The sequence below is a fragment of the Ailuropoda melanoleuca genome, chromosome 3 (assembly GCF_002007445.2).
Source record: "Ailuropoda melanoleuca isolate Jingjing chromosome 3, ASM200744v2, whole genome shotgun sequence".
Taxonomy (NCBI): Eukaryota; Metazoa; Chordata; class Mammalia; order Carnivora; family Ursidae; genus Ailuropoda; species Ailuropoda melanoleuca.
Window position 1 is genome coordinate 45874822 of NC_048220.1, and position 23957 is coordinate 45898778.

The window sequence follows — 23957 nt, forward strand, 5'->3', positions numbered from 1 at the left end:
TCCACATGTTTTTCTCTGAAAGAGCTTTGAAAATGCCCCCCCAACCCTTTCTCTCATTCCAGGTCTCTGTAGACAGGTCTGACGTAATTCTGATACCTTTGCCTTGGTACGTGAGAAATTTCTTTGCCCTGGCCGCTTTCAATACTGTATCCTTGGATCTAATATTTGCGAATTGCACTATGACATGCCGTGGCGTAGGTTTGTCCTGGTTGAGCTTGGATGGGGTCCTCTCTGCCTCTTGGACACGAATGCTTGTTTCCCTCACTAGACTAAGGAAGTTTTCAGCTACAATTTGTTCAAATATCTCTTCTAGACCTCTGTTTTTCTCCACCCCCTCGGAGATGCCGATGATTCTGACATTGGATCGTTTCATAGAGTCAGTAATCTCCCGTAGCCTAGATTCGTGGGCGTGGATTTTTTTAAGTCCAGCTTATATTTTCGTTTTTTCTTCTACTAACGCATCCTCCAATTCGCTGATACGTTCCTCTGCCTCATCCACCCTGGCCATTGGAGCCTCTAGTTTTGACTGCATTTGGCTCATAGAATTTTTAATTTCTGCCAGATTCGCTCTCATTTCCGCCCTTAGGGATTCTATATTCTCAGCAACGCTTTCTCTGATGCTTTTTTCAAGTTTACTCATCATCTTGACCATTGTTGCTCTGAATTCCATTTCTGATAATTGGGATACATCCGTATGTATTAATTCTGTGGCCGAGGCCAATTCTGTGGCAGAGGCCACAGACTCATTATCTTTTCTTTGCTGGGNATTTGCTGGAGGGGGGCTTCTCCTTCTCGTCATTCTGATGAGGAGAGTTTGCAGGGTTGTCCAGAGCCAAATTATTGACCAGGAGCCATGCCGTGCACCCTTGTTTTATGGGGATCTTAGGAATGTGGGCTTCTTCTTTAAAGATTTTTATTTATTTATGTGGCAGAGAGACAACCAGCGAGAGAGGGAACACAAGCAGGGGAGTGCGAGAGGAAGAAGCAGGCTCCCAGTGGAAGAGCCCGATGAGGGACTCCTTTCCAGAACGCCAGGATCACGCCCTGAGCCGAAGACAGGCGCTTAATGCCTGCGCCCCCCCAGGCACCCCGGGATGTGGGCTTGATTTTTCAGCCTGCCTTCTGGGGGAGGGGCCTGCCGCGCAGATACTCAGGCAACCCTGTTTGGCTAGAGTCTCCGCATCCCCTGCGAGGGGGGATGGGGGTGGGCACACTGTGGGCCGGTATTTCCAGGCTTTTCTCTCTGGCGGCTTTCCCTGGCAGTCTGCTGTGCCTCTTTGAGAGTCAGAGCAGCAGTGGCTGAATCCCAGCCTCTGTCTCAGAACAGAGGGATCGCGGCCTGTTCTCCACTGATGTTCTGGCCACTTTAAATCTGTTACTGTTGGAACTGCTCAACCCTGCAGCGTCCCGGGATGTGCGCCCCACACCTGGTGTCCCAGCCCTCGCTTCCGGGGCTGGCGCGTCTCTGTCCTTTGTGTTTCTAACACCGCCAGCCGCCAGCCACCCCGGGCGCACTCCCAGAGCTTCCAGTCTCAGTCTGGATCCAGTGAGCACCCCAGAGATCCTGAGAAGTCTGGTGGCATGCACTCCTGGCTCATGTTCTCAGTCTGCTGTCTCGCAGGTGCCGTCTTCGGGTCCACCCGCCCCTCCCCCCCCTGCAGGTGACCCGCCAGCTGCCAGGCGCCCTGCACCAGCTCCCGGAGCTCCCGGTCTCAGTCCTGATCCAGTGAGCACACCGGAATTCTGTGAGAAGTCTGGTGGCGCGCGCTCCCCGCTCACGGTCCCAGTCTGTTTTCTCGCAGGTGCCAGCCCACGAGTCCGGCCGCTCCCCGTGCAAGTGGCTATCGCTTCCCGGCGCCCAAACGCGGCGGCTCCCTCTCCTTTCCGTTTATCTTCCAATATCTGTGCATGGTTTCATGGCTCCCCGCTTGGTACCTCAATACTCAGCACTGGAGTTGTTCATTTGTAGAGATCCAGATGTATCTTCCTGCGTCTCATGCTGATTCCGTGGATGTTCAGGCTGGTCTGGTACCTATCCAGCTCGACTCAGGGGACCAGCTGAAAAAGGGGTCCCCTATTCCTCTGCCATCTTAACTCCTCCCCCCAGAAGATAAATTTCTTGAAAGTAGGGACAGTGTCTTGTTTACCTAAGAATTCTCAAATAACAGCAGAGAAACTGGTGTCTTCCAGGTCCCCAGTATGTTTGTTGATTTACTAATTGTGCTTTCTTGGGTGGAAAATGAGAGATCCTGGTATACATGATGAAAATATTAGGAGTAACTTTTGTTTTTTAAGTTTAAAATTTGTCCTTTAATTGATATCTAGTGTATTATTTTTTTATTATAAGGCAAAGGGAAAAAAAGAGGACCATTTGGAGTCACCAATAGAAAAGCAATGGTTAAATGTGGTTACCCTTTGATATATTATGGTCTTTTGTCTATTAATTTTAACTAGAGTACTGTAGTTATGAAACCAGGGCTTTAGTGCCTTTGATATATATATATGTGATATATATAATATGTTATATATATCCTTTATATATATATAAGACAGTTCCCTCATGTCTGAAAGCAGCTAGTTGAACAAAGTCTATCTGCAGAGCTGCTTTTGTGGCAGCTGTCCCAGTAAACACATCCCTTGCATTATAGGGTGATAAGTCTTTTGAGCCAAAAGATATGTCAAACCATTAGTTATCGAAGAAGAAGTGACATGTGGGTAGTGAAAATTCTTTTAGATACATTGCATGTGGATCTGGTATAAATAAAATATATTGTTTCTCTTCAAAGATGGATTTTCTGGGTTTAAGCCATTTCTATTTTACATTTTCCCTCTCATTTCCTGTCTTTTGATCATTTCTTTATGGCTAACAGCTTTGTAAGAGGAGGAAGATGGGGAGTACAGAGGAGAATCAAAATGCAATGCTAAGTTCCTGATATTCAAAAAAATGCCAGTTAAGAATCTATTTGCCACTCGTTATGTGTCAGGTGCTATACTATGGGCTCTGATGTGCGTTATGCATGACCCCATTAAATCCTCACACCTACCCTACAAACCGTGGTTGAGGAAATTAAAGTTTGGCAAGGTAAAGTAAGCTGTCACAGTTATGTAATTACTGTTGGTTTGTTCTTCTTTTATTTTAAAGTGGCAAAAATAAGATCAGAGAGAAGACCGAAATGAGGAGTTAAACTAGGAATTTGAGTTTGTCCTTGTATTTGCTTTCTTCAAAACAAACCTGCTTCCTATCCATGGATTATAGAGAGTATAATGGGCAGTACTTCATAGAGTTTTTGCTTGTTGGGCAGATTTTGCTGTACCATTGAGAAATTAATAAAAATTAATAAATTCATTCATTCATTCATTTACTCATTCATATTTTAGACTCTAGAGACATATGCGAAAGCAGAAAACATTAGAATCAGTGAATTAAGGATCTAGACAAGTAAATAAAAGTTATAGCATTGTAACCAGGGGTATAATTGATACAAACATGCAACAATAAGACAAAAATAGTACTTAACTCGTCCTGGAGAAATCAGGGAACTTTCTGAAGAGCTGATTTGAACTGAGTACTGAAAGATGGATAGGGGAGTAACCAAGTGATCAGAGAACACTAAGACTTCCTGGATGTTTCCTATCCTCCAGGCTTTAAAGTCTGCTGAGATGACAAGTGACAAGTGAACCTGCTTGATGAAGATTTGATAGGAATCTGATGCTGGGGAATGAAGGAAGGACTAGAAATAAAGAAGTTGACAACTATTCTAAAGTACTGGGTGCCTCATCATTTTTATCTTTTCAGATTATATTTCTTTCTATGTTGAATGAGGCATGGTCATAACAATGCCATTTCCCTGAACCTTGGCAGTTCATTACCAGGTAATGGGATAAGGATTGTTCTTCTGTCCTTCATCCCTTCTCAACTGCTTCTCTCTACTCTTGATAATAGCATTACTCAGAAAGGCCAAAGGAATGTCATTAATTACCATTGAACTTCTTGGAAGTGCCAATTTTAGGGAAAGCCCCAAAGGATATTTCAGGTTTTTTTTTTTTTTTTGCTTTTTTTGTTTTTTGGTTTTTTTTGTTTTGTTTTGTTTTTGCACATGTGAAATAATGGGAAAGAGTAAAATCAAGACTAGAATGTATTTTGCTTTTCCAGATCTGCCTGGTGCAAGTGCTAGAGAGAACACAGATGGAAGGGAGCTCACAGATGGAAGCCTGCTGATCACACAGCTGTTTCTTTGTTGGTATGAAAAACCAGTTGTGGGTGGGAGCAATGGAGGAAGAGACAATATTAGAATGCAATGGCATTTTAATTATACCTACCATAATTCTAATGTTCTGTTCTGTGGTGAATTGTTTGGGGAGTTGTCTTGGAATTAGAATCAAGTCCCGCAAACTTGAATCTATTAAAGTAGTACTGTTTGGAAATATACAGAGAAGCGAGTTTGCAAAAGATTTTCCAGTAATCTTGCTTTGTAATGTTTAGACTTCCTCTGATGACTCTTGGGTTGAGAGGAGAGGGAAGGAAGAAGGCCAAGATTTAAAGTGCTCTATTTCTGCTCCCTAGGGACTTCCACTGGAGAACGTTCTTAACTCCTTGAACTATTTAAACTGTCTCTGAATACTGTTACCAGAAGTAACCCTGCTAACAGTGAATCCAGCTTGCCTGAAAGAGGTACTGTGACTCTAAGCTTGTGCCGCCATCCCAATTTTCCAAGAACCAAGACTTAAGAGCCAATTAAAGAGGCTACTCACTGAGGGTTGTACCAAATTTCATTTCATGAGTTGCTGTGAGTCTTCTGTGTTCCAAGCACAGGATGAGTGAGAGAGACACTGTTCTTACTCTTCTGGAGCTCATTGTCTAGTAGGGAAAACATGTATAAACTAGTGGATTAATTATTTAGTGATAGAACTAACAGATGCAAAGTACCAAGTAGTAAGGGAACATAGAAGAGTGGAACAAGAAATAGATAAAAGGGCAGCTAAGGCTTTTCTGGGCAACTTGAGGCTTGCATACTGAGCAGAGTACTATGGGTTAAGAAGAAGGGGAAAAGAACTCCTGGTATAGGGAAGAACATATGTGAAAGCTCTGTGGCTTAAAGGGGAGTGACTTGTTTGAGGGACTAAGAGAAGACCAGTGTGCCTGGAATATAGAGATCTAGGATAGGAGGCAGGGATATGAGCAGGGGTTGGACTGAAGAGAGCCTTGGAAGCCATACTAATGATATTTCACTTGATTCTAAGAGCAATGGGAAAACGAAAGACTTTAAAGTGGCAAGAGACATGCTCCCATGTGAGCATTCTACAAAGGTCCATTTGATGGTTGTGTACAGGTTGCTTTGGAAGGTGGCAAGTCTGGAAGCAGAGGTGGTGGTGATATAGAGAATCTCACAAATCCAAGAGAGATTTAGGAACCGCATGAGCAAGGTTTGGTGACCAGTTAGATGTGAATTATGAAGGAGGAAAGGATTTTAAGGATAACCCCAAGTTATCTCAGTTGAACACATGGGTATTTGGTTGTGTCATTTGCTGACATTAAGACCCAAGAGAAGGACCAGGCTTGGTGACTGGGTACAAGGCAGGAAAACTGAGTTCAAGTTTGGACAGTTGAACTTGGGATGCCCTCTGCGGGACACCCAGGTGTCGCAGCAAAATAAAAATGAAGAAGTGAACGTGCTGAATGACACGAACCTGAATTTGTAATCCCTTTTCTGTCAGTTACTGTCCAAGAGACCTTGGGCACATTTTTAAATCTTCTTATGCATCACTTTCTTCATCTGTGAAATGAAGATAACAGTAATACTATTTCCACCAAGTTGTTGTGAAGATTAAGTGAGAATATGCATCACAGTAACAGTTGATACTTGGGGGTGTGGGTGTGAGATGAGGTGGCATAGGAAGGGAAGCTGTAGGTGGGCTGAGACGAATCATCTTTTTTTTTAATCACTTGAAGTTTTATAACAATATATATGTTATATGTATGCTTAGAAACAAAGCAAATAGTAAAATATGAAAATGTATCAAAAACTAAATTAAAGGGGCTCCTGGGTGACACAGCGGTTAAGCGTCTGCCTTCGGCTCAGGGCGTGATCCCGGCGTTATGGGATCGAGCCCCATGTCAGGCTCCTCTACTATGAGCCTGCTTCTTCCTCTCCCACTCCCCCTGCTTGTGTTCCCTCTCTCGCTGGCTGTCTCTATCTCTGTCAAATAAATAAATAAAATCTTAAAAAAAAACTAAATTAAAAATATGCACGTACAGCACTTGGCATAACATTTGGTGAACAGTCCATGAATGTTGGGTATCTGTAGACATAGGGACCTAGAGGTCAGAGAGAGGTCTGGTCTAGAGGTATACCGTTAGTAGTTCCGGATGTTCTGATAGTAATGAGAGCCATGGGAAGTTGAAGAAATCATCTAGAGAGAGGACATTGAGTAAAAGAGGGCCAAGGGTTGGAGAATGCCAACTGCTAAAATCAAGTAGAAGAGGATGAGTCAGCAAAGGAACCTTAGAATGGGACAGCCAATAAAGCAGGAAGAAAACTCTGCCCATGTGGGCAAGGTGTGGTTACATTTGGAAGAACACACAAGTGATACGGCATGTTGTTGCATGCTATAATGTGTGGAGAACTACAAAATGTGTCTTGGGTAAATTAAACTGGAGACTTGAGCAGGCTCTTTGGATAATCAGGCAATAATCTTTGTTGAGAAACTATCTGGTTCTTTATTTTAAATCAAATCTTGGCTTCTGTCCTGGAAATAGAGCCAGTCAATTGGTCACTTGGAAGTTGAATCCATTATTACGAGATTCTCTGTTTTCAGGAGGTGTTACTTAAAACTTAGTCAACTTATATAAAATGAAAAAATATCATTGATGTCAGAGAAGAAAACAGAAAAGTATAAAGAAAGGAAATTTATTCTCTTCATTCAGAGTTCTGGCCAATGTGTAACCTTTAGCTTTTCTCAAGAAAAATTATTTTATTTTCTTGAATTATAATTCCGTAGACACCCATCCCTCTTCCCAGCTTTATTTTTTATAAAAACTTGTGGTTTTTATTTTTTATTTGGAAAATGTGATGGTTGTCTGACCTCATAAAAAGGAGATGAGTCTTGGTGAGCATGGATGGCTCCCTTGATTGAGCATCCAACTCAGTTTTGGCTCAGGTCATGATTAGGGTCATGAGGTCGAGCCCCAAGTCAGGTTCTGCACTCAGCGCAGAGCCTGCTTGTGATTCTTTCCTTCTCCCTCTGCCTGTCTCCCCACTTATATGCTCTCTCTGTAAAATAAATAAATAAAATCTTTAAAAAAGAGAGAGATGAGTCTTTTTTATACTATAAATGTATGAAAACTGCTTCATTTCAGATAAGTGGAGAATTTCCAAAGGTTGAGATGGGTTTAATTATATGCCCTGTTTTTCACTTGCATAGCATTTTACTTTAAGGCCCTGAAAAAATGGTAGTTTTATTGGGAAATAAAGTAATTAGCCATAAGCATACCACAGAGAGAGTGGAAAATGGGTCGTCATGAATTTGTAGTTTCAGATGGCATTCTGAAGGGCTAGGATTCTGTGCCAAGACAACTGAGGAAGTAAGAGGAGGGTGCTTTAATCACCCCTCCTACTTTGCAACCCTCATAAGGCTTTAGGAAGAGTAGATAGGTTAATGTAAGGAAAGCCCTTGGCATACAGGCAACTGTCATATATAGTATGGCCGGTACTTTTAAACATGAGAATTCCCTCAGTAGAATTGTTAACTGTTCATCTTCATCTGTCCCAAGTTCGTTTAGGAAATGTCATTCCGTTTTCCTTCCTTGTCTTCTCCCAAACTTCAAGATTGTCTTTATAAAAGTTACAGACATGACCCTCAATCAGCAAACTCACTTATGCAAAATGAATTTTTTCTTTTTTTCAAACTCAATCTGATTTTTATTTTGAGAACTTATTCTGCCAGGGTGGGTAGAAATAACCTCTATCAATTTGAAGATTTCTCTTCCCCCTCTACCCACTCCTTTCCCTTGGATTTTATGTCAATGTAGGAATCATACAAGATGCCAAGCTTGCTCTGAAGGGGCATTTGTCTTTCGGTGTGCAGGAAGTGGCTGTATTGTCTGTGCTGTGGCCTGACCCTGATCCTCCATCATCATTAGTCCCACTGCGAGGTCATGGTTCTGTCCTTGGTCTCATCTTTTATGATGTCTCTGCTGATTGCATGTGTGCCAGGCTGTGGGACTCCTTCCCCAGAGTGCGGAAGCTATACTTTCTTCCCAGCTTCTACTAGCTATTTGGTCTATATCCGGAGCCACTAAATTCTCTTACAGATTATTTCTGCTTTTCCACCTGTCACATCCATTGTTTATAGCCCTGGATAGCCAGTTACCTACTTAGTGAAGGAAGAAGGAAGGGGACCACAGGAGAGGGCGGGACCAAAATCCAATATCCCAAATGTACTGCCCTGCCCCTTAAGTTACAGACATATTATGGAAGTTAATGCTTTCAGCCGTGGAGCACACTGAGGTGAAATATAGTATTTGAAATGTCATGAAGAATTTATTGTGTATACCCAACTCAGGAGAAAGACATTTTTAAAGTTCAAGTTTTGTTTTTCTTAGAATGGACTGTGACTGTATATACTGACCTAATTAATTTAAAAATCTCCCGTAAGTAATGCAAGAGGGCCCATTACACAGTCTAGTGAGAAGAATCTTTTTTTTTTTTTTTAAAGATTTTATTTATTTATTCCACAGAGATAGAGACAGCCAGCGAGAGGGAACACAAGCAGGGGGAGTGGGAGAGGAAGAAGCAGGCTCATAGCAGAGGAGCCTGACGTGGGGCTCGATCCTATAACGCCGGGATCACGCCCTGAGCCGAAGGCAGACGCTTAACCGCTGTGCCACCCAGGCGCCCCTAGTGAGAAGAATCTTGATGTCAAAATCATTATACCTATATCAATAAGGTCTGAAACATTATGCATGGTTTGAAAAAACAAGCTTGTTTTCTCTAGTGTTTGTTTTTTGACGGAAGAAGGCCTGAGTCTATGCTTTGGGGCATTATAAGCATTTTTCTTGACTTCTTCTGGACCCAATAATTCTGCCTAATTTAGCAAAAGGAAAAAAAAAAAGATGTTTACCTTCAGCCCCTACAGTCTACTCATAAATGTGGCTTTCTATTGCCCTTGGTTACTTCCTGCATTAACAGTAATAGGAAGGGAAATAATTCAAAATTTGGTTTTCCAAGGGACAAAGGGATTGGGAAGCATTATTTACCTACTAGACTGGAGCAGACCTTGGTGGCCATCTGGTGTACCATGTTTTTGGGTAATTAACATGCATCCACACTTCTATTTCGTTTCTTTTCTGAAGTAAATCTGAAAATGTGTGCTAACAGACTGTAACACAAAGGAGCCAATGTTAAAAAATGATTATACTCATCTCCTTTCAAAAAACAATGAAAAAAAAAAAAAAGCCCAAACTTTGTTTTGCCACCAAAGGCAGAAGCTACCCTGAGAAGCTGCCAGAGGCTCTGGGTCCCAGACGGAATTGCTTGTTCTCTTTAGTCAGCACATTTGGTGAGCAGTGTTGTAGGCCCAGTATTCCTCCTTCCTTTCCATCAGGCTTGTCATCCACAGCCTTGAGGGGAACATTTACATGATCACATGTTCACGGCCACAGTGGTGCAGCCCCATTCAGGGACTGGATTTTGAATCCGGGATTAGTTCTCACTGGTTCACAGCTTGAGTTTGTTTTTCCAAATGACTTTATCATAACTATAAATTCAAGTGAGTCAACCTGCTGGCTGGTGGCTTAGTGTGTCTGTGTGTTGGCAATATATATATATATTCGATTTAATCTGTAAAGAGAAAAAAATTGTTCTTGCTGGCATAAAACCTACCAGGAGAATTCAACGAATAGGTCACATACACAAGTCTAAACAGTCTCTTTCTGGAAGATTTTATTTTGTAATGTCAGTACAATTACTTCATCCACAAAAGATCTAGATGTATTTCAAGTCAACCTGAACGAGTAGATGAAAAAACGCAGACTGTCATGGTGAACATAAATGCAAACATTTATTGTATAAATAAAAATCTTCATCTGAAAAAAAGTGCTTAAGGTGTAAGGGTGAGAATTAAATGAAATTTCATTGTGGAACATGAATCTCACAGCAGCAGCCTTTGAAACAGAACTGATTGCTTTTAACACAAATTGATATTTAATATTTACTTTTAAAATATGTAGAAAGCTTAGCCTGTTTGGGCTGAAAACAAATTGTTTTCTGATTTAAGAACAATTCTAATTTTAGATTTTATCTAGAGTTATATACACTAGAAAATAAATATTCTAAAGGCATTATTATATTCCCCTTTTACAGATGAGAAAACTGAGGTTTAGAAACATCAAATAGCTTATGCATGTTTACTTGTTTAGTTAAATCTTAAACTTAAATGTAGCTTTGATTCATTTAGTCCCTCCGTCTCTTCTTTTCTTCTATAATTATCCTACCATGATTCTGCTGTTGAGCTAGGTGCCTGTGGTACAAAAATACATAAGACAAAAGACCATAACAATCACTCTAAAAGTGGTTAGAGTTCACCTAGGTAGAGAGACAAGACAATATAAGAGTCACACAGCTGTGGGGAGCTTTGAGAATAGAGAAGGGAGCCCAAGTTATGTGTGTGTGGGTGTATGCATGTGTACCTTTGTACATGTGTGGTGTGTTGGGGGAATGGGGTCTAGTGGTTCCAAAATCCAGGGAATCGAAGAATCTTGTAAGTATTTTTTCAAGGCAAAATGAGATATAACTGTTGCATTGTTTTTCTCAATGGGCTCCCTTTTATCAATTCCAGTGACACCAGACAAAAAGCCACAGTTGAGGCTAAGTCTGACTTCAGGATGTCTACAACTAGATTGCAGAGTAGCTATGTGTGAGTAGGCTGCGGACATTCCAAATCAAACTCACAGCTCCTAGGGTCATAAACCTTAATTCTCAGGGTTTTTTAAATGCATAGAAGTGAAAAATGAAAGTGAGAATATAGAGAGAGGTAAATGAGTAGGGCAGGAAATGACCTGTCCAAGTGTAAGACAGCATAAGTTCAGTGAAGCCATAGTTGGAAGAGGTGGAGTTCGATTTGAACCTTCTCAATTGAGTTGATTTATCAGTACTCATCCAAACTTGATGACTGTCTAGGTAAGCACACAGCCATTTATCAAATTGTAAAATCACAAGCTGTGGTGTGACCCCTATTAAAGTTACCAAAACAGTAGACCAGAGGGACAAGCACATGGGACAGGGATGGAGGGGAGGTAAAGAAAATAAATAAACACACTGAAAGGCCAGGAACCAGAAATGTGATTGTTAAGAGGAAGCCCTGCACGAGGGGAGTTCAACTCATAGGTAACCACTATCAATGATAGTGTTTAAGATGAAAAAGAGTATGGTTCCATCTCTCAGAAGAGTAAGCATCCATGAGTCTTGATTACCACAGCAGTGGGACCTCTCTGACATTTCTCTATGGAAAGGGGATCTCAGGAAGATAAAATATGCTGGTGGAATTAGACAGGTAGGAACTGGAAGCATTGGGACCGTCAAGACCAGAAGAAGGTCAGCAGGAAGAAAAGCTGGTGAGATCTTCAGCAGCCCTAGTCTCTAGGATCCCTGCCACCACCCTATTGCTTCTTTCTCCCAACCTCTGATAAAGAATAAGAGAGACTTTTCTGGTCCCCTGCCCTTCTTATTCCCTTTTTTTCTCCAAATCTTATAAAGAAGGGAGAAGTTATAAATAAGGTGGAGTGAACAGGGCCCTTTCAGAATTTTTCGGCAAAAGAACCATTTTGTGGGCATGCTAAATTTTCCTAGACCAGTACTTTTAAAATACTGTTTTTCCCCCCTTTCTATCTAAACTGCGTGTACTATGATGAAGTACGATAACTTTCTTCTCTTCTGTAACTGAATACTATGGTGTCCTTAGGAAAGGAAAGAACACAGAGGGCTGTGATCAGAGTCTCTCTGACCTTCTTGGTCGGTTGGGTCTTTTGGAAAACCAGCATGGAATTCCAAGTGCCAGAGATTTATTGGGGGCAATGCTAATAAAAGATGGAAAGAAGAAGCAGCAAGAGTAAGCAGTGAAAACCTTTAGATCATGATGTGGGTCTGCTACCTATGAAAGGAGGAAGAGAGGAAAGGAGGTTTAGGGAGGAAGGGCTTCAGACTGCAGTGCGGCTTTGGAGTCTTGGCCAGGCCAGTGGGTACTGTGGTACACAAATTACCCATAGAGCCATCCCACATTGTCAAGAAATGGTGCCCTGGTTTCTCTGTTGTGCTGAGATTTGACTAGATATTGCCAAGGAAGAACCTGACCTTGCCGCCGTTTGTAGCTGATTGGCAAGTTCTTTCTTGAAGGCAGGTGTGGACAGTGCACCTCCTTGCCTGCCGCACAGAACTGGGAGCAGGGTGAGGCTGGTCCTGAAGCTACACCCCCGTGGCAACCTCATTTTTATATTATTATGCATAAAATGTCACCAAAGAAAGTGTTTGGTCCTTCCAGTTACTGTGAAAGTCCCAAAGAAATCTATCCTGTTTTACAACCATAAGAGAAAAGAATTTTAGAATCTTTTCCTTAAAAGAGGTGATATATTTTACTTCTACATTTAAAACACTCATAATATGGGGAAATTCTTCTGATAAACAGTGTTTTAAATCTTTCACGTTGCTCAGTTCAACCTATTTCATCTTTGTTTGACTTAATAAAGAAAAAACATCTGATTTATACTCACCCTATAATAAATGCTTCCCCTTGCTTGCTTTACTCATTGAGGTTAAAGTGACCAACTGATTTTAGTTTTATACAGGGACCTTATTTTTTGGATACATATATACATAAATATGCATTATAGTATGTATTTTTGTGTATGTGTGATATATGTATATTTATTAATATACATGTACACACACGCGCATAAAATTGGTTTATTGCTAAAGCATTGCTAATAGAACTAGTTGCTGTAAGAAAAATTGTGGAAGACATTAGAAAGTGCAGATGAGTGATTCTGAGTGTTACTTCACTGAAAAACTAAGCTGTGAAAATAAATGCTCCACTAAAAATCACATCTGGCTTTTAAACCCGCTCCGCCATTAATTGGCTGGATGACCCTGGGTATGTCATAAAGCCCTCTATAAAATGAAGAGCTGAAGTTAGATGAAATCTGGGTTTTTTTTCATGCCCCAACAGTCTGTAATAGTGGCTTCCAAACTGTTCATGCCCTGGTGTCGTAGGATTCTATGGAAGTATTATTGCTTTGAGTAATGGGATGTGTAAAGGGGATTTGAGTAAACTGTAATCCAGGCCTCGTATCCTCCATTTCAAACAGCCCAACAAGGTTTGACCTGTTTCCATGTGAAATTTCAGTGTCAAATTCCCATTTGAAAACTTCAAATTTTGTAAACAGCTGTCTCTGATAAGAGGCCAGATTAGTTAAGTCAAAGGTAGGTAATCAGGGGAAAGCAGTGTGTTTGTTTATTGGCTTAAACCTTTTTATTATCAAATGTGACATCAAGAAAATTGTGTAAAGTTATAGGTGCATTAAAACATTGTCTGTAAAGCAGACACCCATACAACTCCATCAATCATGAAATAGAACATTACTGAGACTATACTCTGTGACTTCTCTGTCTTCACTGTGTCACCATGAAATAACTTATGGCCTCTTAAGGTAACTATGACCCTCACTTTTCTAGTACTTTTTTTTTCTTTACATTTTTTTTACCACCTATATATGCATTCTTAAAAATTAGATCAGTATTTCCTCCTCTTGAACTATATGGAAATAGAATCATGTAATTACAGTTTTATGACTTGCTTTTCCTGCACACGCATTTGTAATTTTACCTACATATCTGTAATTAATTCATATCTATTCAATGTAGTATGCCATTGTAAGAACATAAAGTATTTTATAAATCCATTCTACTAAGGGTGGACATGGTGGGTTCTTTCAAAAAGTTGTTAATTATGAGCAGTATTGCCACGAACATTTTTAAATGTGAATCTTCGCATACATAACCTAACATATCTTTTAGGTGTGAGAGTGAAATTATTGCATTATAGTGTTTGCATACTTCAGTTTTACCAGGTAATGACAAACATTTTTCTCAAATTGCCATAACAATTTATACTCTTCCCGGTAAAATATCTCCAGATGCTTCTGTCTTTGCCTACATTAAGCACTGTCAGACTTATTCTTTTCCAAACTAATGGGTGAATAATGGTATCTTCTCATGACTTTAATTTTTATTTTTCTAACGTTCAGCATCTTTTCATTGGTTACTGCTGTTTGGTTTTCTTCTTTTGAGAAGTGCCTGGCCAAGTCATTTGTTTATTTTTCGATTGAATTGTCTATGCTTTGCTAATTGAATTATAGGAATTCCTTATATACTGTGGGAAATAGCTTTGTTTTGGTTAATACATGTTTCAAATATTTTAAACTCCATATTTCTTATCTTTATTCTTTCCATATGATGTCTTGCAATGAACAGAAGTTTTAATTCAAATTGATTAATCTCCTACTCTACGAAAATTAGTGTCTATGTTAAGAAATCCTTCTGTAGGTCTTCAACCAACTACGAATGCAGGACATCCACAAAATTCATACCTAACATCATATTGAATGAGGAAAGATGGAATGCTTTCTCCCTAGGAACAAGACTAGGAATAAGACAAGGATATCTGTTTTTGCGGCTTCTATTCAACATTGTATTGGAGGTTCTAGTTAGGAAAACTAGGCAAGAAAAAGAACCACAAAATTTTTCCCCCTACCACTACCAAAGAACATGAAATTAAGAAAACAGTTCCACTCACAACAGCACCAAAATAAATAAATAAATAAAATTCTTAGGAATAAATTTAACAAAAGAAAAACAAGATGTATTACTTTAAAACTGTATTAAAAGAAGTTTAAATAAAGACATACATAAATGAAAAGACATTCCATGTGCATGTGTCTTAAGACTTAATATTGTTAAGATGGCAATATTTTGTAAAATGATGTGTATATTTAATACAATCCCCACCAAAATCCAAGTTGCATTTTTAGCGATAATTGACAAGCTTGTCTTAAAATTGAAATGGAATTGCAAGGAACCTGGAAGAGTCAAACAATCTTGAAACAGAAGAACATGGTTGGAGGCCTCACACTTGGTATTTTCAAAAACTTATTACAATGTTGTAGTAGTCGAGACGGTACTACAGTGCCATAAGAATAGACATTTAGGGGCGCCTGGGTGGCAAAGCGGTTGGGCGTCTGCCTTCGGCTCGGGGCGTGATCCCGGCGTTATGGGATCGAGCCCCACATCAGGCTCCTCTGCTGTGAGCCTGCTTCTTCCTCTCCCACTCCCCCTGCTTGTGTTCCCTCTCTCGCTGGCTGTCTCTATCTCTGTCGAATAAATAAATAAAATCTTTTTTTTTTTTTTAAAAGAATAGACATTTAGATCACTGCAATAGAATTGAGAGTGCAGAAATAAATCCTTACATTTAAGGATGTGGGGTTTGCAGCAGGGATATCAAGACCAATTAATATGGAAAGGACTTTTCAACAAGTGGTGCTGGGAAACTGGTATTCACATTCAAAAGAATGTATTTGAATTCCTACCCTACACTATACATAAAAATAAGCTCAAAATAGAGCGCAGTTCTTCATGTAAGCACTAAAACTATAAAACTCTCAGAAGAAAGCATGAGGGTAAATCTTTGTGACCTTGGGTTACACAGTGGTTTCTTAGCTATGACACCAAAAGCACAAGTGACCAAAAAAAAATTATATTTCATCAAAATTTTTAAGAAACTTGTGTTTCAAAGGACACTATCATGAAAATGGAAAGACAGCCCACAGAAGGGGAGAAAGCATTTGCAAATTATACATTTGATAAGAAACTTACATCCAGACTACGTAAAAGACTCTTATAACTCAACAGTAAAAAAACCCTAAAAAACCCAAACAAAACCAATTTAAATATGAGCAAGGGATCTGAGTGAGATATTTGTCCAAGGAAGACTTATAAGAAGCCAGTAAGCATATGAAAATGTTCCACATTATTAGTCATTAGAAAAAAAGCAAATCAAAACCATCGGGTTGGGGGGGGATTGCGTCTGGGTGGTTCATTCGGTTAAGTGTCCTACTCTTGATCTTAACTCAGGTCTTTATTGCAGGGTTGTGAATTCAAGCCCCAGGTTGGGCCCCCACGCTAGGCGTGGAGTGTACCTCAAACAAAAAACCACAATGACATACCACTTCACAATCACTAAGATGGCTAAAAAAAAAAAAAAAAGATGGACAATAACAAGTGTTGAGGGGTTTATGGAAAAAGTGAAACTCTCAGATACTGCAGGTAGGATTGTGAAATGGTATAGCCACTATGGAAAACAATTTGATAGTTCTTCCCAAAGTTAAACATAGTGATATCAAGTAACACACCCATTCCACTTGCAGGTAATGAAGACAGAGAAATGAAAACATGTACATATAAAAAGTTCTGCATGAATGTTCACTGAAGTATTATTCCTAACAGCCAAAGGGGAAACAACCCAAATCTCCCTCAGTTAATGAATGAATAAACAAAAGTCATATATCCATACAGTGAAATATTTTTCAGTTATAACAAGAAATGAATTACTGATGCATGATTTTTACATTGTGGATGAAACTTGGAAAACATCATGCTGTGTTAAAGAAAACAGTCACAGAAGACCAAATATTTTATGAATCCTTTTAAGTGAGATGTCCAGAGTAATCAAATCACAGAGACAAAGTAAATTAGTGGCTGCCAGGGGCTGGAAGGAGGAGAGAGTGGGGTGATGGCTAATGGGTAAAGGGAATTTTGGGGGTGAGGTTTGAAAATACTTTAAAATTGGATGGTGGTGATGGTTGTGCAACTCTGTGAATATACTAAAAGTCACTGACTTGTACACTTCAGAAGAATGGGCTTTGTGCTATGTTATTTACATCTTAATAAGGATGCTATATAGAAAGAATATTTCTATACCCCAAAGTTGAAAGGTAATTCTCTTATAATTTCTTCTAAAAGTTGTATAGATTTGCTTTTCATATTTAGTGAATATTATATAAACAAATAGCTTTGGTTAAGCTCATCAAGCATTACTGAGCCCATCAGAGCTATAATCTGCCCACTGACTTGTAATCATTATTGTAAGCCACCAAACTCTGCAGCTGTTTATTATACAGCATTACTGTAGTAAACAAAACAAAACTCCCTGGTGTTTCTTCTGTTCCTAGTGTACTGGAAGTTCTTATTATAAATGGGCTTTGAACTTCATCAAATATTTTATCTTCGTTTAGTGAGATGATATATAATTTCCCCTATTACTCTATTCATGTGGAATTTATGTTGTTTGATTTTTTGCATTCCTGGATTTAAAAAAAAGAATCATCATAGTGCTGATGTATTACTATTCCTTTTAGATTTTGCTGGATTTCACTTGCTTTATCTGTCTTTGTATCTTATTTAATTTGTGCATTTATGTTCATGAAAAAGATTGGCTTGCCAACTTTCTGTATCACATGGTGCTTATCTGGTTTTGTTATCAGTATTATGTCACTCTTTGGAAGAGTTTGGGTAAAACTAGAATTGATCCCCCCTTGAATAGCATTGATAGCATTCTTTAAGGAAAACATGTAGGCATAGATTTTCTTCGAGGAAATATTTATGACTGAATATTCATTTTTTAAGTTTCTATATTTTTTGAGTGAACTTAGATAAAATTTGCCTTTGCCTTTGTTCACCTGAGGTTCTATTATTTGGGCAGCCTCAAACCAATTTCAGGGTTTCTGAATACCTTTGATCACATACCCTAGGTCCAGAGTCATGCTAGGGTTGTTCTGAAGCCACACCCCTTCAGAGCTAGAGCTTCTGTCCCTCTTCATGTCCTTTTCCTCTTCAGTTGCACCTGCTGCCAGGACAACCTTCTCTGTAGTCTGCTAGGGTTGAGAAGAGATAGGTCAAGTCTAGGTCCTTTACTCTAACCCTGAGGCAGTAGATCCTGGGGACTCCATATCAGGGGAGAGACGTTCTCTTACAAGTCTTGCCACACTGGACAGAGCCGCCTCTGAACTCTCCTGTCTCTATGGCACACCTGGAAGCAGAGTTAAATGCTTGATTTTCAGACAAAAGCAGCTTTTCAAACTTCAACATTCTTATCTTTCAGATTATAGACTTTTAAACAAAAATTGATAAAGAAGTTCCCCTGTGTCTTTTTAGATTTTTATTGGGAAACAGAGTGAAGTCAAAATGACACAGGGAAGATGACAAAACTTATGAATATTTTAATAAGAATTAGGCCTATGGTTTCTGATATTCTCTGATAATGATAAATGGAAGACACTTTGGGTTCTTCTTTGTTTTTATTCCTGTGAATTATATGTTCCATAGTCTATTTGCTGACCCACGTATTAGCTAAAATATTGAGAATCCCTTCTTTCTAGGACAGATTCTCCTTTCAAACTGGGAATGTGGTACATGCAGTGAAGAACCATCCCACCGGCTACAATTCCCTGTGAGATCCATTAGAAATTTCTAGAATAATCCTACACATGTTATAAAGGAATAGGGAGGTCTGGGTATACACCAAGCTTTTCTTTCTTTCTTTTTTTAAAAATTAAGTTTGCTGGCAGTGAGAGAAATCAAATCCTTCCCCCCCAAAATTGCTTAAGGCCACTGTGTAGGGCAAAATATTGAACTGGATAAATTTTCGGGCTATATGAGAATGGTATTTCTTATTAGAATCTAGCCAGGTAATCATTTCCAAGGCTGTCATATTTTTCTTCACATAAATACATCTCTTTCTGAGGACTGCTTGTCCTGGCTGCATTTTTTTTTTTTTTGGCTTCTTAGTCTCGACTGTCTATTCATGTTTTGCCTTTTCACAAAGGGCTCCTATATATTTATTCCCTCTACTTGATTGAGGCTTTTCTCGTGTCTTTACAGAAGCAGCTGTGATATTTGGGGTGCATGGTTTGACATTATGAATGAAGAAAGTAAATCAGTTTAATAAAGAGAGTTCCTAATAGTTTTCCAGTGACTTGGGAGTTTCTCCTTCCATCTAACCCCCCAGCCATGCCAAGAGGCACCTCTAAATAACAGTGATAACAACCAATACAGCAGCGCCGTAGAGGGCCCGTCCGTCACACGTGAAGTCAGTTAAGTGCTGCTTAACTTGTGCTAGATGTGGCCTCTGAGACTGGAGTTTGGCTGGGCTCCAAGGCCTCTTTCTGGCTTCTGTCCTGGTGTTTTTATATATGATATGCAGGTGTTACTGATATAATTTGTCCAGGAGTTGTATATGATGTCATGCATACTAACCTAGATTTTCCTGTGGTCGGTATAGTACAAGACAAACCCTAAAACTGGAATCACTGATAATTACGTAATAAAATAACATCTGGAAATAGCTTTATGTGCCTGTTACTGAGATGAGAGAGTATGCTTATCTCTGATTTAGGTTTGCTTTTAAAAGTTAATTTAATTTAAAATGAGAGATCAAGGCCAATATTTAGAAGCAAACATATGACTCTAATTTTAGAATTATGAAGAGAGATGATTCGATGTTTTGTGGATTTTAGGGATAAGGTGTTTGAAAGGACCTAGAGGAGTAGCTTGACTTGAGATGGTCTGATAGGGACAGATGCTATGGATTGAAATTAAGGGTGGGTTTTAAGCACCCAGAATGAAAGTGCGTTTTCCACGGCTATTGTATTGACTTGTGCAATTCACTCCAAGTACTTTGAACATCTACTCTTACTACTTTTCTCTTCCTAAACCAATTTAGGTGGTTGGAACATACCAAATGACCTATTGGTAAAGAAGAGTGATTTCTGGGAATGTAATATGACTGTAAAATATCTTCATTTGGGATTTTATTATATCTCGGTTTAAAATAAGAAAAATGCCAAAGCAAAATAACAACTAACCTAAATATAAATTTTAAGTCCATATCTCCCATGATGTGCATATAACCAAAACAAAAACAAGAGGAGAAAGGGCCTTTGGGATCCTTGGAATTAATAAGATTTGTGACAGTTCCCATCCTGGTTGCATAATAACCTTGCTCTTTCCAAAGAGCTGTGAGGAGTCTGGTGAAAAATTCAGGAAGGCTGAATTAAATGAAATGTTCTAGAAAATGAGCCAGGACATTAGACTGGATGTGGATGCTTTCTGTCCCTAAAATATCTCATCTTTGTTTTTACTTCTCTCATTTTTCATCTAGCTTGTAGACAAAAATATTTCTTTATACAAATGGTTTTCTCACTCAAAAAATTTTAGATATTCTCAATTGTAGCAGTAATAATGAAGTTAATAATATATAATATTTATTGAACATCTTCTCTATACTAAATATTATTAAATGTTTTACATACATGATTATGGATCCTCATAACAAATACTAGTATTTCCTTTGTCTTACACATTTGAGAGAACTGAGGTTCAGGGACGTTAACTGCTTTTGTTCAGGTTCATATAGTTCTTCAGTGTAAGATGGGGATTTGAATACTGATCTGATTGGTTCTAATTCTCTGATACTGTATTCCTTCTCCTAGTGATATATGACATTTTTAATGTATTTATAGTGAACAGGTGTGTCACACTATCTCAGTTAACTGTATATCTATTCTGTCGATGCTGTTTCTGTTTTATAATTACGAGTTAAGAAACCAAAGTTCAGAGAATGGACTGATGTGCTGAAGTCTACTCAAGTAGAAAGAGGCACAGTTCAGACTGAACTTAAGTCTGGATCCTCATCCGTGTTACTTCCACCGTACGAACTTAGCTTGGCCACAGGACTGCAGATCAGCAGGCAGCATTAGACATTAATGCAATTGCCAAGTAGTAAAAGTAGCTATTCTTTCAAAACCAGTCAAAACAATTAAAAAGAAGGTACCACTAAGTAAATAAGTACTATTGACCTGTTTCTCCACTTTGTAGTCAGTGGAATCTAATTTAGTTTTTGGCTCTGGTCAAAGAATCACACCAAATGTCTGTTTAAGAAAAGTCTTTTCCTCAGAGGCTATATTTCTGTAGCCGTGAATTAGCGAAAAATAAACAAGAACAAAGAGGAGTTCGTGGCTCTAAAAAAATTAGAAAGTCCTGGGGTACGGTTTATAAAACCTGGAATTACCACATCTGAGTTTGGAAAATTAGCTCTTAAGAGAGTCCGTGGAACAGCTACATAGGTGCATAAGTGTGGAGATTGGGTTTTCTGTTTGAACGAGTGGTGTGGCAATGAATTCTCTTCTAGAGGGTCAGCTCAGATGATCAGTATAGCCATAGATGTTTAGTGAGAATTGATGTCTGTTGTATACCCAGGTTCCACTTAATGCCACTGTTGGTAACTGTTGGTACAGAAGAGCGGAGGGAAAAAGAGAGGAAATAAACAGAGTGGAACTATGAAGTGAAAGAGAAGAGAGCATGATCTCTTGAAGAAGATCACATGCATTATTTGCGGTTGATTCTACCTCCTATTTTTACCTCAACTTGCTGAAAATATAAGGCTATTGTTGACCTAGCAACTGTCAAAGTCAGTCATCACTTTACTTGATTTTTCTGTAGCCTTTTGAGTTTGTTTATCATCTTTCATCTCTTGATCAGATGCTTTTCCCTTGGTTCTTCTATATCCTATTTCTGCATTTTGTAGTCTCTTTTCCAGGCTACGTTAATCTGTGTATTCCTTAAATGTTCTAGCTTCCCTCCAAATAAATCAGTAATATAAAAAAAAACCAACCGTGTACCCTTATGACTTAATTAAGTCAAAATATCATTTGTAATAACAACTGTGAATGGAATTAACTCTGCTGTTAAATAACACAGACCCTCATAATATAATGTAACAAAAACATTTGAAAAAAAGAAGGGCAGGGTTGTATTAGGCACATGCTAACAATTAGAATTAGGAATTGACATGCTAGCATAAACAAAGAATTTAAATAGAAATTACTCCAAAAACTAAGAGGGGTATATTTTTATATTGATTGAGGATAAAACACATGCTGAAAATACAACACTTACCACTAACAAATACATTTTTGTGTATTTACTTGCTTATCATATTGACAGACTGCTTGATTAGACTGCAAACTTCACAAGGGTAGGGACATTGGGAGCAACTAATGACAAGTTGCCACACACAATGGAACACCACTCCACTGGAAGATCTTAACTCAGTCTTTGATTATGGAACAAAAACCAAACAAAATAAAAAGAAATAGACTGAATAATAAGAAAGGTTTATCACATGTATCTTGAAGAGTGTCTCTTGCAGCAGAGAATTAACCATTTTAACAAATACTCAGTACCTTCTAGCATCCATGGTTCTTAATATCAGAGTTGTGGTTTGTCTAATATAATTCTATACAAGAGAAGCTTTTCCTTTTCTCATAACTGCCTGCTTCTGCACAGGCTTTTGAGAGAGATTGAGCATCTGAGAGAAAGTGTCCCCTGCATCTAGTCATAATAAATCACTTCCAGAAGTGAGTTCTAGCCAGAATATTAACTGATTATTTGCTTCATGTGCGAGAAAAGGTAAAAACGAATAAGCTTTAAAGTTTAGTGTCTGCGTGCTGAAAGCATGTAAGAAAAACTGGTCTGAGACTCTACAAAAACTTAAAAATGAGGGAAAGAAGAGGAATATTCTATTTATTTTTTATTTTTTGTTTTTTTTTAATTTTATTATATTAGTCACCATACAGTACATCATAGTTTTTGATGTAGAGTTCCTTGATTCATTGTTTGCGTATAACACCCAGTGCTCATTACAACACGTGCCCTCCTTAATATGGGTATTTTTTATTTTTTATAAAGATTTCATTTATTAATCTGAGAGAGAGAGAGCACAGGAAAGAGCATGAGCTGGGAGAGAGGCAGATGGAGAGGGAGAGGCAGACTCCCTCCTGAGCCGAGTAGGGAGCCCTATGGGGGCGGGGCTTGATCCCAGGACCCTGAGATCATGACCGGAGCTGAGGGCAGAAGCTTCGGTAAATGAGCCACCCACACGCCCCAAAGAGGAACGTTTTAAAATCAAACATTAAAACGTGGTGGAGAAATGAGAAACCAGAAAAAAATGATAAAGTATTCATGAGGGAATGGTTTCAATAATCGTCTCAGCACTTGGCTGATTTTGTAAAAGCCCTTTTTTTATAAAAATTTTAAGATTCGACATAATTTACACTCATATACTTAAAACGCTGCCCAGGAGGAAATATTTGGCATGCTTGACTTGCATGTTCTTTTTCAATGGGTGTAAGACGATTAAAAATTAATTTGATTACCTGGAGCTTTGTTCCATAGAGGGAAAAAAAGAATGAATTTCATCTCGCATTGGGAATCAGCTATCAAATCATAAAATCATGAGCTCACTCTCTATTAGATGAGAAATCACCTGTACCCTGTCCTTGCCCTGACCAGTTCTTGGATGCCTAAGAGGACACATGCACTAGACCACAATCACCAATAACCCCAGGCCCCAAGCAAAGATGACTCAGGCTCTTTTCCTTTCAGTATTCTCTCTCTCTCTCTCTCTCTCTCTCTCTCTCTCTATATATATATATATATATATATATCTTCAATAAACTCTGCTTTCACTTCAAAAAATTAATTTGATTAATTTGATTCAGTTTTGTAATAAAAAATAGAGAAGAAATAAGACAAACAAAGTTAGCAGTAAGTGTTTAGTATAGATCCTGTGATTCAAGGTAAACAGTACTAGGATAATAGCCTAAGATTTTTAAACCACGGAGAATCATATTTTTTTTTAAAGATTTTATTTATTTATTCGACAGAGATAGAGACAGCCAGCGAGAGAGGGAACACAAGCAGGGGGAGTGGGAGAGGAAGAAGCAGGCTCATAGCGGAGGAGCCTGACGTGGGGCTTGATTCCAGAATACTGGGATCACGCCCTGAGCCGAAGGC

General features: G+C 38.9%; 1 long non-coding RNA gene across 1 annotated transcript in view; it reads left to right on the plus strand.

Moving 5' to 3' along the window:
- The first annotated feature begins 4151 nt into the window (after positions 1–4151).
- Positions 4152–23957, plus strand: part of LOC117801509 — a 78451-nt gene continuing 58645 nt past the window's right edge. Inside the window, exons 1-2 of the long non-coding RNA XR_004624088.1 lie at positions 4152–4241; positions 4565–4672. This is a non-coding gene — a long non-coding RNA (uncharacterized LOC117801509). The remainder of the gene's footprint in view (positions 4242–4564; positions 4673–23957) is intronic.